We start from the raw sequence: 12,483 nt of genomic DNA on the forward strand, positions 1-12,483 counted from the left end.
ACAGGCCATGCTCATGCTGCAGATGTCCCTTATCTTAGCTAGCAGGGTATGGACCTGCCTGACACAGGAGTGAACAGATACGTGCCAGGTGAAAGGGGCCCCAATCTGGCATTAAGGAGGGTACTGCTGCACAGCTGCTGGGCTAGCCTGCCTTGTGGCAGAGGTGAGATGAAAGAGCCTCTTCATAATATGTCTTCAACCCATGCCTCTTCACAGCTGCTCCCGTGGCCCCCTCTTAGCTAAAGACTGAGGCAGCAGACTCACCAGGGCCCTGAGACCTAAGCTTAGCAGGAAGGGCTGTGCCCAGCGCTTACCCTTCCTTACATCCATGGCACATCCTCCGCTCCCTATTACCTGCATTCCACCCCTCCAGCGAGTGCGCTAGGCATGGGCTTGCAGGATCCAGGCAGTGGCTTCCAGCTGCTCAAGATGGCACAGAAGGGATGGAGGAAGCTTGTTTCTCATTGAGCTTTGACCTTGTTCCACTAGCGGCAGACTCCATCCACCTGAGAGAACCATGCCCGCAGCTGCTTACCAAGAGGAATGCTCCAGCAGGGCAGGATCCAGCTGGAAGATCAAAGACAGGAAAGGAAATAATACCCAACCCCTTGACTGAAAGGAGCTTTCTTCTGTCTCCTCCGCCCACATCCTCCCCTGCTCAGGGTGTGTCTGCACAATGCAGCTTGGGAACAGGGGCTGTTAACGGGGAGTTAGGAAGGGGAATTGGGAAAGGGGTGAGATACACTCACCATTCTTTAAAATCTTTTCACTACACTCCTCCCCTTCAAGGAGGCATTGAATAATATCTGAGGAATCTCTCAGAGGGAAGGCAGGTGTGGATGGTGATAGGTCTGCTGTTGTTACCTGCACAACATGTACCAAGTTTGTTTTCCTCCTGGAAGAAAGAAGGGATTTCATCTGCACTAAGTGCAAGCTGGTTGCCATTTTGGAAGAAAAAATTAGAGGACTTGAGGCTCAAGTATCGACCCTACGTTCCATCAGAGAGGATGAAGACTTCCTCGATAGAAGGCAGCGTTTAATCCTGCAGGCACAGCAGACTGAAGAGCCAGTGAGAGCAGTGCAGGACAAGGAAGAGAACTGGCAGCATGTTACCTCTAGAAGAAGAAGAAAGCCAATTCAGGAATCCCCCATTCCTGTAAAGGTAAGTAACCGCTTTCAGGCTCTCTCTGCAGGCACTGCAGTGGAAAATGCTTTGGCAGGGACCTCTCAGAGAGGAAATCAGAAGGGAACACCATTTACCAGAAAGCATGGGATGCGTAGTCCTAGGGATGGGAGTTCCACGACCACCACCCCCAAAAGAAGAAGACGGGTGGTGGTGGTCGGGGACTCCCTCCTAAGAGGGACTGAGTCATCCATCTGCCATCCAGACCTGTAATCTCGAGAAGTGTGCTGCGTACCAGGAGCTCGCATTCAGGATGTGACCGAGAGTCTTCCAAAAGTGATTAACCTTCAGATTGCTGCCCCTTCCTGCTTCTCCATGTAGGAACTAACAATATGGCCAAGAATGACCTTGAGCAGGTCACAGTGGATAATTTAGCGCTGGGAAGAAGGATCAAGGAATTTGAAGTGTAAGTGGTGTTCTCGTCCATCCTCCCTGTTGAAGGAAAAAGTCCAGGTAGGGATGGTCAAACTGAGGAAGTAAATGTGTGGTTGCACAGGTGGTGTCGGAGAGAGGGCTTTGGTTTCTTCGACCATGGGACTCTGTTCTGGGCACAAGGATTGTTAGGAAGAGATGGGATTCACCTAACCAAGAGAGGAAAGACCATCTTCACGGGCAGGCTTGCAAACCTAGTGAGGAGGGCTTAAAATTAGGTTCGTTGTGGGATGGTGACAAAAGACATGTGGTAAGTGAGGAAGTCAAATACCGGGAAGAAACACAAGGAGAAACGAACAACAAGGAAGGTCCCCGATTTGGATGGGGAAGGTAGGGCAATCAACTGGTTATCTAAAGCATTTGTACACAAATGTGAGAAGCCTGGGAAACAAACAGGAAGCAATAGAAGCCCTGGCCCAGTCAAAGAACTATGATTTGATTGGAATAACAGAGACTTGGTGGGATGACTCACATGACTGGAGCACTGTCATGGAAGGGTACAAACTGCTCAGGAAGAACAGGCGGAGGAGAAAAGGAGGAGGAGTTGCACTGTATGTAAGAGAGCAGTCTGATTGCTTGGAGCTCCAGTATTTAGAGGGAGAAAAGCCTGTTGAGAGTCTATGGGTTAAGTTTAGAGGTGGAAGCAACAGATGTGATGTTGGGTTGGTGTCTGTTATAGACCACTCGATCAGGTGGATGAGATAGACGAGGCTTTCTTCAGACAACTGAGAGAAGCTTCCAGATCGCAGGACCTGGTTCTCATGGGGGACTTCAATCACCCTGACATCTGTTGGGAGACCAATACGCCAGTGCACAGACAATCCAGGAAGTTTTTGAAGAATGTTGGGGATAACTTCTTGGTACAAGTGCTGACGGAACTGACCAGGGGCTGTATGCAGCTTGTCCTGCTGCTCACAAACAGGGAGGAACTAGTAGGGGAAGTAGAGGTGGGTGACAACCTGGGAAGCAGTGATCATGAGATGGTAAATTTCAGGATCCAGGCCAAAGGAAGAAAGGAGAGTAGCAAAATACACACCCTGGACTTCAGAAAAATAGACTTTGACTCCTTCAGAGAACTGATGGACAGGATCCTCTGGGATGCTTACATGAAGGGGAAAGGAGTCCAGGAGAGCTGGCAGTATTTTAAAGAAGCCTTATTAAAGGCACAGGAAGAAACCATTCCAATGCACAGCAAGAAAAGCAAATATGGTAGGCAACCAGATTGACTTACCGGGGAAATCCTTGGTGAGCTTAAACACAAAAAGGAAGCTTGCAAGAAGTGGAAACTTGGACAGATGTCCAGGGAGGAGTATAAATATATTGCTTAAGAATTCAGGGGAATTATCAGGAAGGCAAAAGCGCAATTGGAATTGCAGCTAGCAAGGGATGTGAAGGGTAACAAGAAAGATTTCTACAGGCATGTTATCAATAAGAGGTTGATCAGAGAGGGTGTGGGACCCTTACTGGATGGGGGAGGTAACCTAGTGACAGATGATGTGGGAAAAGCTGAAGTACTTAATGCTTTCTTTGCCTCTGTATTCACGGACAAGGTCAGCTCCCAGACAAATGCACTAGGCAACGCAGTATGGGAAGGAGGTGGACAGCCCTTGGTGGGGAAAGAACAAGTTAGGAACTATTTAGAAAAGCTAAACATACACAAATCCATGGGCCCGGATTTAATGCATCTGCAGGACTGAGGGAGTTGGCAAATGTCATTGCGGAGCCTTTGGCCATTATCTTTAAAAACTCGTGGAGATCGGGACAGATTCTGGATTATTGGAAAAAGGCAATTGTAGTACCCATCTTTTAAAAAGGGAAGAAGGACAATCCAGGGAACTACAGAGACCAGTCAGCCTTACCTCAGCCTTACCGGAAAAATTATGGAGGGGATCCTCAAGGAATCCATTTTGAAGCACTTGGAAGAGGGGAAAGTGATCAGGAATAGTCAACATGGATTCACGAAGGGCAAGTCATGCTTCACCAATCTGATCAGCTTCTATGATGAGGAAACCGGCTCTGTAGATATGGAAAAGGCAGTGGATATGATATACCTTGACTTTAGCAAAGCTTTTGATATGGTCTCCCAGAATATTCTTGCCAATAGGTTAAGGGAATATGGATTGGATAAATGGACTGTAAAATGGATTGAAAGCTGGCTAGACTGTTGGGCCCAATGGGTCCATCAATGGCTCGATGTCAGGTTGGTGGTCGGTTTCTAGTGGAGTGCCTCAAAGATCTGTTCTAGGACCGTTTTTGTTTAACTTCTTTATTAATGACCTGGATGAGGGGATGGATTGCACCCTCAGCAAGTTTGCAGATGACACTAAGCTAGGGGAAGAGGTAGATACATTGGAGAGTAGGGATAGGGTCCAGAGTGACCTGGACAGATTAGAGGATTGGGCCATAAGAAATCTGATGAGGTTCAACAAGGACAAGTGCAGAGTCCTGCACTTGGGATGGAAGAATCCCAAACATTTTTACAGGCTGGAAACCGAATGGCTAAGTAGCAGTTCTGCAGAAAAGGACCTGGGGATTACAGTAGATGAGAAGCTGGATACGAGTCAACAGTGTGCCCTTGTAGCCAAGAAGGCTAATGGCATATTAGGGTACATTATGAGGAGCATTGCCAGCAGTTCCAGAGAAGTGATTATTCCGCTTTACTCGGCTCTGGTGAGGCCACATCTGGAGTATTGTGTACAGTTCTCTCCTCCCCACCCCTTATAGAAAGGATGTGGATGCATTGGAGAGGGTCCAGCGGAGGGCGACCAAAATGATTAGGGAGCTGGAGCGACTGAGGAGCGACTGAGGGATTTGAGTTTGTTTAGTCTGCAGAAGCGAAGAGTAAGGGGGGGATTTGATAGCAGCCTTCAACTTCCTGAAGGGAGGTTCCAAAGAGGGTGGAGAGAGGCTGTTCATAGCAGTGACGGATGGCAGAACAAGGATCAATAGTCTCCAGTTACAGTGGAGGAGGTCTAAGTTGGATATTAGGAAAAACTATTTCCCTAGGAGGGTGGTGAAGCACTGGAATGGGTTACCTAGGGAGGTGGTAGAATCTCTATCCCTAGAGGTGTTTAAGTCTCAACTTGACAAAGCCCTGGCTGGGATGATTTAGTTGGGATTGGTCCTGCCTTGGGCAGGGGGCTGGATTTGATGACCCCCTGAGGTCTCTTCCAGCTCTATGATTCTAAGGCCCTGTTGCTATAAGTCAGCAAGTGATAATGCCATTTTCTGGCACTTTTACTGGCAAAATGCTACTACCCCCAAGGAGAGAGAGGCTTTTGCTTTGTCGGCAGGAGAGCGCTTATGCCGACAAAGCAGCATTCACAAATGCTCTTGTTACAGCAAAACTGCCATTCGTGGGGTGGGGGGGAGAGGGTTAAGCACCAGTGAATGACAAAAATGTTGTGGATCAAGTGCAAGGGTAGACACAGCCTTAGTCTAGCCCAGAGCTCCCCGAGTTAGCCACCAGGCTGGATCTGGCTGGGGAATGCTGATGAATTTCATCATGGAAGTTTGAGCTGGTTCCTCACTAGGCACCAGCCAAACGGAAGTGGGGAGCAAATGTCTGAAAGGAAGAGAAATAAAGTGTTCTCCCTTTAAGCCTCACATTTGTGCTGAAGAGACTTCAAAGCCTCTTCCAACCCCCCTCTCCAGGCATTTAATGGCACACTGTGTTTGCTGTTTTATGATACGGCTCAAAACATCATCACAGGAAGAACACCCATCAAAGCTCCGGGCCTTGTAAAGCTAAAGGAGAAGTCACCTGAGGTGATATTTTTCCCACTCTCCCCTGAGATAAGGGAAATACTTGAGATAGCTGAGAGAAGCCAGTGCCCCTGGAATCAGGGTTAACTTGTAGACCACACACACACACCCCTCGCAGGGTTCTGTTACCAAATACCATTACATTTGGAGCTCAGAAGATATGTCAATACAGCTCTAGCATACTAAGGAGTTTTCAAGCTTTTTTCCTCATGATGCAGTTAAAGAAATATGCTGATGCTGTGACCCAGCAGAATATGACTAGATTGTGGGCTGCAGGGTGGGACTGAGGATGGGAGCTTTGGGCAGCAGGAGGGGGCTCTGGCTTTTGGGGGGGGTCAGGGCTGGGGCAGGAGGGGCTTCCCTAGAGTGGCTCACAGTCAGCAGTGCAGCGGGAGGGCTAAGGCAGCTTCCTGCCTCTCATGGCACCTAGACCATGCTGCCCCCAGAAGCAGCCGGCAGCAGGTTCCCTGCCAAGGGGAGTGCAGAGCTAGTGCTGAGGGCCGGGACAGTGCATGGACCCCTGTGTGCTCTCCTCTCATGCACACCTAGAAGCCAGCCCTGCTGCTGACTGCTTCTAGGACGCAGCGCAGCCTGCAGTGCAGGACAGGCAGGGAGCTGCCTCAGCTCCCCCATTGCTCACCTGATCCCCCTGCAGCAACGAGACCCAGCGCCCGACATCCCACCACTCAGTACTGAGGCATGACCCATAGTTTGAAAACCTCTGTACTAAGTGATGTTGGTTAGAATCTAGACTTTTCATTGTTTCACCTAGTGCTGAATAATATCTGGTGTCATAAGAGGCATTTGCAAGAAGATGGGGCTGGAGGAAAGATGTCCCTCTAAAATACCCTCTTTTAGGCCTTGTTTACACTACCACAGGTTGTTGATCTAAGTTACACAACTTCAGCTACATGAATAACGTAGTGGAAGTTGATGAACTTAGGTCTGCTTACTGTGGTATCTCCACAGATTGTCAGTCAATTTATTGTGTCCATTCTCAGTGTGATAAATCAACCCCCACTGGATCAATCACTGCTCCTCTATGCAGCAGACAGTGAAAAAATGCCCTTAATTCTTGCTCCCAAGGCTGTTGTTTAGGCCAGCGATGGAAGCATGCTCCTATCAGACTATGTTCATTGGGCCACTGGAACCCAGCAGATGCTGTGATACAAATACCACAAGACAGTGAATTGTGATTCTTCAGCCCAGCTCGGGTTTAGTTCCTTACTGTTGTCAATCACTCTTGCAAAGTAGCGAGCAACTAACTATAATTGCCCCTCACATTAGGACTCAGCCCTAGGCAGAGCCAGCTCATGTAGGCAGTGTTGTGCCCTCAGACAGTCTGGGCTCCTATGTAACATGATGCAATTTGGAGCCAAATCTGAAATGCTGCAGGAGCTGGTGCATTGGCTGGCCAGGCTAGATCCAACAAGAGACCCACGTTTTGGAGCACACTCCAGTTTTGGGGCTGTCTGTGGGCAGAAAGAGCAAAGAATCCCCTGGAACATGATGGGTGGCAGTATGTGCAATGTAGCTTGTCTCTCGAGCGTGGTGGGTGATCGCTGGAGTGAAGGAGGTGGGAACACAGGTTTCTGCAGTTCATTCGACTGGCACACCATGGACAGCTTCCTTCCCTTCTCTATGCCTCAGCTTTGCATCTCCAACATGCTTGCCTGACTCACAGTGGGTTGGTCACTGGCTGGAAAGCACATGAGACCACTGGCTGGAGGGAGGAGCAGAGAACAATCTCTGGGAAAGAAGCAGGTGCCCATAATACAACGGTCTATAGAAAGCTCCAGGTCGTGCTTCTGACAACTGACACACTAGAGGAGGTGCCTGGCCAAGAGACTCTTTCTCTTTCTCTTTCTCTTTCTCTTTCTCTTTCTCTTTCTCTTTCTCTTTCTCTTTCTCTTTCTCTTTCTCTTTCTCTTTCTCTTTCTCTTTCTCTTGGCCATTCACCACAGCAGATGCTCACCCATCATGTAATACCACAGAACTTTCCTCCCTTTGCACCTCCCACAGGCAAACTCACCCATAGAGAAGGGTCCCAGAAGGGGACTGTCATGCTGCCATCAGGAGGCAGGCTAATCCCTCCCAGGAAATAATGGGTATTTCCAGAATGGATGGGTTTCCATGTGGAAATGTGGTTACTTTGGGGTCATCTCTAATTACCGCTTGTAGTGTCCTACCACTGATGATCTCTCATTAACAAAAAAGCAAATTAGCAGCCAAGTGCCTCCTGTATTTCCATTACCACAAGTACTCTAGAATTCACTGCTCCCTGATTCATGTTCCATAATTGCTCAACGATGCAAGAACCTGGGTAGTGGCTGAGATTCTGGGTTGCCAACCACTGGGAGACGGTGTGTTCCATTACATAGCACTCGGGCAGTGGTGAAAGAAACTTAAAATTTCTGACAGGTACTGTCCCAACCCAAGTCCCTACCAGTTCTTTAAATAGCTCCCTGCTGGCTTTTGCTGCAGCTCAGCCAGTTCCTGCCAGATCTGTGTACCAGGGCACATCCGCTTACTTTCCCTTCTGTGCACAGGTGAACAGGAAGGCGAGTTGTTGCAGTAACAGAGAGGAACAGTGAATATTGGCTTTCTGTTGCCCACTTAAGCCAAACTGACCCACTTCTAGTAAAAGAGCAGTTTAATTCTTGCCATGCTTGTCTCGGGACATGTCCAATTCTAGGCATTTTCAAAACACTGGGCTAAATTCATCCCTAACATAATTCCGTTCCCAGCAGGGATACACCTAGGGAAGAGTAAGTCTGTGCACTCCACACCAACACAGATCCAAGCAGGTACCCTACTGTCAGACGTGTCATTTAATTCCTCCACCCTGAGCATCATTGCCCCCCACTGACTAATTAACAAGCTCAGCCTGAAAGCGAGCAGTCTCTGGGTAATAAATTCTGATGATAACTTGAGCCTAAATGGAAAGTTATAATGGTGTTTAAATTGTTTTTAAGGCAATGCCTAATTGGGATCATACAGTAGGGCAAAGTGCTAATTTCAATGTCATAATTGATCAGCCTTGCAAAATGCAGGAAATCATGTGTCCCAAGAGCAAATCCCCAACCTGGATGATGAATTCCTCCACCAGCCTTCCCAGAAACCCAGCGTGTCGAAAACAGTGCAAAGGGGTTTACAGTCCCTGTTGGACGTGGTGCTACTTCTGCCAATATCAGAACCTTGGCAGTCTCCTCTTCCTGGAAACCCTGCTACACTCTTGTCTCTTGAAATCTTTCCATCAAATTTATCTCCAAAAGCAAGTCCTTTGCCAAGGAACAAAGCCTATTTTGCGGGACAGATTCAGGTTCCCAGAGCCATGCAGAGAGACAGGCTGTCAACTGGAAACTTGCAAACAAACTTTTATAAAAATGAAGGCCACTAGGCATGTTTCCAGGATTCAAAACAAAACAGTTGCTCTTAAACAAATGACACTTCTCCTGCAGCGCTTGAAACTGGAACAGGAAGTCCGGAAGTGAAATTGACTATAAACAAAAAGGGAGCTGGTCTACGCTGATTTGCATAGGCCAGGGAGTGGGCAATAATTTTTTGCTGGGAGCTACTTCAAAGATTTAGAGCATGAGGGGCGAGGCCTGGATACTTCTTGCTTCCCCGCCCCAAGACCATGATTGGTCTGGGGTGGGGAAGCACCTTTGCCTGCCTGCCCCCTTTTTCTCCTAGGTGCCCATGCCCCTGGCTGGGAGGAGTCTTCCCGTGCTCCCTCGCCCCCAGGCCAATTAGGGCCTCAGGGTGGGGGAGAGCACGAAGTCTTCTCTCATCCTTCCAGGAGCGAGCAGCACTTCTAAGTGCACCTGCTCCTCACAGGGTGGGGCCAGGGCAGAGGAAACTGCGCCCCCCCCCCCCCGCCCCAGATACTGATTGGCCTGGGGGTGGGGGGGGGGGTGCACAAAGCCCCCTCCAGCCCTGCCAGGAGCGCCTAGTGCTTCCAAGTGCCATGCGGTCCTGGCAGAGCGGAGGAAACTTCTCATTCATACCATCCCCAGGCCCTAATCGGCCTGGGGGCAGGGGAGAAGCAGGGCCTCCATGGGCCTGATCCACCTGCTTGGCAGGCTGGATCCAGCCTGCAGAGGCCCATTTGCCAACACCTGGCATAGTCTAAGCTGCAACACAAAAGGGAAACTTTATAACCAGTGATAAAAAGAATCATTACAGAGGTTGCCTTTTGTCTATGCTTCTGATACTTCCGTTGCCCCTCTAAGTATTTGAATGGTTTTGGTATCTTCAGTAGCTAACTCAGTGCTACAGGGATAGGGCCACAGACAGGGACAAATATCCTTGTATTCAATTCAGAGCAACCTGCCAGCTGGTCAAAGTTGCTCCTTGGGACTGGCCCAACACCTGGGAGCCTGAGGATCTGAGAGCCACAGCCCTGTGCTCTGGGGGTAACTTTCCTGAGGTACACTGCTCTTGAGGCTGTGCCTCATGATTTTTAAGTTGAGCCCTTTGAGACATTAGCAATCCGATGGCACTTTAACACAAGAAGAGGCATTTGCACCCATGTCCTGGTCTCCCCTTCTATGGTTTCGTGGCCTGCTGCTCTCGTCACCATAGAGAGGGCTGCATTTCATCCACCCCTTGTGGATGTGCTTAGGGTGGGAACAGCATTTGGGACCCTGAAGCGTTTGAATAATATTTCTTTGCCTTCATAGAATATGTTTGTCTGCGGTTCTCAACACACTTTATGAAAGTGAGCAAGTATCCTCGGGGGAGACTTGGCCAAGGTTTCACAGTGAGTCAGGGGTAGAGTCTGTTCATGCTCACATGCTGTCTCAAACCTCTCCATGGTAGCGATAACCCAGCTGCTGGGTATAGGATCTCTTATTGCCTGCTTCCTTTGAGCACAGCAGGTCACTCCTTGCCAGAGAAGATTCCTAGGTTGCATGGAGGGGATTAGCCTAGCTTTTACTCACCAGTCCTGTATCTGCTACTTCCCACCCTACCTTACTTGGTTGTTACTATCAATGAATAAAAAACTGCCCAGAGAAAATGGTTAAAAACCCCACTCTGCGTTTAAATCAATTATCGTCCTTGCAGCCTCAGAAACATAATGGCTAGTTTCAATGCTCAGTAATGGATGATGCAAGTGAAATCCAGTACAGGGCTCGGCCCAAGCCAGTGTGCATAGCCACAGAGGGGATGGAGTGCTCTATTTTTCAGCAGTGTCATCAGCTGAAACATTTCCTTGGATTTCTTTTTTCCAAATGTTCCAGCAGATAATCATGACAAGGCTTTTTTTTGTATATATATTTTTTGCCTGCAACACTATCAATTTCAATCAATACTCTCATGCTGCTCTCCGGATGAGCCAGAGATCTCTTCTAGTTTCTGTCAGAAGTTTCTCTGCTAAATTCGGGAAGCTGGGGGCAGAGGAACAGTGAGGAAAGTTTCTAGGAGGGCAAGGACAAGGTTTAGTGATTCAGCAACTCAGCTTGCAGGGACTCTATTTCCCACATAGGCAAGCTGAGTTCAGCTCATCCTAACTCCTGATCCTTCAGCCATCACTTACACCAGTGCAAAGCTGGTTCTCAGTGCTACCCAAAGCCAAGTGTAGCACGCTATGTACACCTTGTACTCATGTAAACTTCTGCCCAAGACTCAGGGCCATAGTGAGCACTGTGGGTCTAAGATGGCATTAACTGCCCCTTCTTTGGGAAGCCATCGGGGTATTGTGCTGCTATGCAGAACTTAGTTCCAGATCCCATTTGCACCCCTGGCTCTGCCTCCTAGAGATATTCAGAGGGCAGCAGAGCAGAAAGACTGTGGCGGGGTGGCAGAATTAGGGGGCAGAGAAAAGACAAGTGGTGATATCGTAGCCATGGGGCAGAGGAGGATGTGAGCAGGAAGCACTTTATCCAAGGACCCCCATCAGAGAGGATTGGAGACCATCTGCCACGGGACTGGTGGGGCAAAGGAAAGGCTGAACAACATCAAACAGAGGTGCAAACACCACATGGAGTAAGGAAGCTCCAGCCTAGTTGGAGGCTGGTGGTACAAAGGGCCACCTGCTCTTAGATCCCCCCAGGACATCACATCACACTGGGCATAATAAAAAGAAGGCTGCTCCCTGACCACCAATACTGCAAATTATCCCATGCCCATTTGGCACGTTGCTGTGGCGTCTCTGGCTCTGTTGCTAATCTGTAGAGAGCACAGGGACTGCACAAAGCCCTGTGGCCTATAAAAACCAGAGGGCTAAATCCAGATCTCACTCACACTGGTGTAACTGCAGTGGTGTTGCCCTAGCTTATCCCAGAGTAACTGGAAGCAAGATCTGGACTATAGTCAAGGGGCATCACGGCTGCTCCAGACCCATGTGCTCCAAGAAAAGACTGGCTTTATCCTGGGCAATGTGACTTCAGGGAAATGGCAGCAGAGGTTTGAGTGTTCCCAGATATTCTAGGGAAGAGGATTGGGCTGAACCTACAGATGCCCTAGTGTGAGCCAAGTGACACCATATAACCCACACTTGGATGGTGTGCTTTAATTAGCCACAGGCCTGGAAAAAGTTAATCAGATTCCCAGCACTGGAGGGGAACAAGCATTTGCATCCGATTGAAATGACTCTGTGCTCTCCTGCTACTTTTCAGGCAAAGAACATTGAGGAACAGCCAGACTTCTGTTTCCACAGGAGCCGTGGTGGGACCCTGGTGAGGGAACAGAACCAAGGAATGTTTCCTATCAGAGAGATTCCTGCTTTCCTGGCAAGAGGCACTGCAGACTGTTTCTAAAAAGAATTGCCACAACTAACAGCAAGCATTTCTCCAAGCACTAGCTGCCAATGCAGCCAGTTGTAAACAGAATAGAATACTACTGTAGAAATGAAGCTTAAGGACTTCTGTATCTTCCTTACCCCCTGTTCCCAATGCCACCCATCAGTTATGCGACCCTGTCCCTACTGGTCCCATCATCCTTCTGGTGGCATGGCCTCATTGATGAAAGAAGCTCACCCATGGTCAGGCACTGATGTGTGTCCCTCTGCTGAACTCTTTTGCCTTTTAATTCCAATATTCAAAGAAAGGAATGGGACGTATTATTGGCTATTTGGGGGAGGGGACATATATCCCACA

General features: G+C 48.8%; 1 long non-coding RNA gene across 1 annotated transcript in view; it reads left to right on the forward strand.

Annotated features, from left to right (window-relative positions):
• The window catches only part of LOC112546369 (uncharacterized), a 39,266-nt gene extending 27,021 nt beyond the window's left edge, over positions 1-12,245 (forward strand). Inside the window, exon 4 of the long non-coding RNA XR_012895890.1 lies at positions 12,004-12,245. This is a non-coding gene — a long non-coding RNA (uncharacterized LOC112546369). The remainder of the gene's footprint in view (positions 1-12,003) is intronic.
• Positions 12,246-12,483: the final 238 nt, after the last annotated feature.

Source organism: Pelodiscus sinensis, chromosome 15, assembly GCF_049634645.1.
Source record: "Pelodiscus sinensis isolate JC-2024 chromosome 15, ASM4963464v1, whole genome shotgun sequence".
Lineage (NCBI taxonomy): Eukaryota > Metazoa > Chordata > Testudines > Trionychidae > Pelodiscus > Pelodiscus sinensis.